The following is a 3041-nucleotide window of genomic DNA, read 5'->3' on the forward strand; positions in this document are numbered from 1 at the left end:
ATTCCTTCCTTGTTTTTTTAATAATACTTTCATTATTTCCAGTTTCTATCATTACTTTATATCCTGGCTGTCAGCTCCTTGGAGACCATTTGGCAGAATAACAATTCGGCTCCACCACACTATCCAGTCATTGGCATCCCATTATAAAACACAATGGGGTACATTAAAAAGGGGGCGTGAGGGAGTGGAGTTAACTAGTGAAGTAGTCAAAATAGTATGTGTTTTTGACAAGTTGGGCCATAAGCCAAACTTCAGTAAATGCGGGTGACAAGGTTATCATCTGGTGCTTACCCATTGGGGGTTAAGTCCACTGCAGATCCCAGCCAATAGGAATTCCATGGGAGTTTTTTCAGAGACTTCATATAACTCCTTTTATTATAATGTGTGCATAGAAATGCTTTTCCCATTCGAACAGAGCAGGCACAGTTTGGCAAGAAGGCGTTGTGAGCCAGCGACCACCACCACCATTTATCTATAATAAACTGTGACCTTTTAATTTGCCAACAATTTTGGTGTTGTGTCTTTATTTTTAGTATACGTTTACCCCGGCCTTAAGGTGTACTTGGGGTTTGTAGCCGTAAAAATAACACAACTTCAATCTGCAGTCTAATGGCATTTTGTTTACTTAATTAAGTTGGTCCATTTCATAAATGTGTTGGTATAGAGATAGAATAGCTAGCATAGCTGCAATTGAAAAATTGTACTGGGTGAATCTAATGCTGTGTTGGTCTTAATACAGAAATATAGGAAAGGCAGCAAAAAATGTTAATCTAACCCCATGTATCTGACTGGTTGAAATGTTGAACCAATCATATACATTGCAGAGGCATGGGCACAGTAAAAATAAAATGTTCCCGCCATTTCATATACACTATATGGACAAAAGTATTTGGATGCCTGACCATTACACCAACAGGAACTGTAATGACACTGTATTCAAATACATATACTTTAATATGGAGCTGGTCCTCCTTTTGCAGTGATAACAGCTTCCATTTTTTTGGAAGGATTTCCACAAGATGTAGGGGTGTTTCTGAGGGAATTTGTAACCATTCTATCTGTAGTGCATTTATGAGGTCAGGCACTGATGATAGACGAGAAGGCTTGGCTCACAATCTATGTTCCAGTTCATCCCGAAGGTGTTCGATGGGGTTGAGGTCAGGGCTCTGTGCAGGCCAGTCAATTTCTTTCACGCTTATCAAACCATGTCTTTGTAGTTCTTGCTTTGTGCACTGGGACACAGTCATGTTGGAATAGAAAAGGGCCTCCCCAAACTGTTGCCACAAAGCTGAAAGCATAGCTTCCAGCTTATGCCTCCTCCACCAAACTTCACAGTTGGCATAATGCAGTCATGCAGGTAACGTTCTCTGGTATCTACCAAACCCAGACCCATTTGACTGCCAAACAAATAAGCATGATTCGTCATGCCACAGAACACGGTTCCACTGCTTCACATTCCAGTGTCGGTGTGCTTTAACACCACTCCATCTGACGCTTGGCATTGGTCTTGATGATGTGAGGTTTGCATGCAGCTGCTCAGCCATGGAAACCCATTACATTAAGCTCTCAATGCACAGTTATTATACTTACATTAATGCCAGTGGTAGTTCGGAACTCTTCACCAAGCACCTGAGCAGTCACTGACCCCGCTGTGATTTTACGTGGTCTTCCGCTCCATGGCTGAGTTGCTGTTGTTCCTAAACGCTTCCACTTTCTAATAATATCACTTACATTTGACTGTGAAATATCCACCAGGGATGAAATTTCATGAACCATCTTATTGCAAAGGTGTCATCCTATCATAGTACCACGCTTGAAATCACTGAGCTCTTCAGAATGACCCATTTTATATCACAAATGTTTGCAAATGGAGACTGCATGGCTAGGTGCTTGATTTTATACACCTCTGGCAATGGGTCTGATTGAAACACCTCAATTCAATAATTAACATATGTGGCCAAATACTTTTGTCCATATAGTGTATATCTAATTTGAAGAACTGTTCAAAAAGAGTCAATTTTGAAGGTGAGTCAATATAACTGATTCTCCTCTAAGAGTTTTTATTCTGAACCAAGTGAATGACATAGAGGTTACAAGAAACCCTTAGTTGGCAATAGTTGTCAAATTTGGATTTTAGTTGAAGTGTGAAGAATGTGTATAATGTAGCCAAAAGAGCAGACCTAATCAGTGGCAGCACTAGCAACAGTGCTGCATTCCCCCCCTCCCCCCTCCATTCATTTTCTGCTGTTATGTTTTTTTATATGTTTATAAATTTCCTTCAATGAGAAGTTTTGAAACCCATCTTCTTTGCTGGGTATAAAAAAAACAGCATTATTTGGCTTTTTATGATCTTCTCTTTTAAATTCTTAAGAAAAATGTCATTGTTGAGTAGCAGATTTCCTACCCCTGTTGGAATACTCAGTACTTCTCTTGCTTATCTGAAATGCTTCGGACTTTCTCTGATAGGGCTTTTCTGTAATCTGGTGCACTAAGCCTAAAAATACAAAATTACATTTAAAAAATACTCATTTCTTATACTAAAATGTATATGGCATTGTATGCCTTATAAATCTGTTTAGTAGTGCTCCTCCCAGTGAGTGTTGGCAGTGGGAGCACTCAGTGATCATGTCTATGGGGAATTTTGGGGATAATTCAATTCTCGGTGATGTGTCGCAGAGTGCCTTGGTAACTGTCATGAAGGCTCTGTGTGGCAATGTATTCTCGCTGTCTTCTCCCCTTTCTCCATAGAGGTGTGCAGGAAATCCATAGTATCTGGAAATGAGCGCAGCCAGACATCACTGTCATGCCCAGCGACACATTGCAGAGAATTGAACCAGCCCCTATGTGTATAACATTATCATCAAGCAGCAGCAAGAATTGTTTGTTGTTTTTTTGTCCTTTGATCATGAATTTCCAGATAAAAATCCCATACATGTACTTGCTGGTCATTATTTTCAAAGATCAACTAACTGGCTAGTCTTGCACTCCTTTTACTGAGAAAGTACTTGTTTTGTTTTCAATTTTTCACCAAGAGTTTGGTT

This window comes from Mixophyes fleayi, chromosome 4 (assembly GCF_038048845.1).
Source record: "Mixophyes fleayi isolate aMixFle1 chromosome 4, aMixFle1.hap1, whole genome shotgun sequence".
Taxonomy (NCBI): Eukaryota; Metazoa; Chordata; class Amphibia; order Anura; family Limnodynastidae; genus Mixophyes; species Mixophyes fleayi.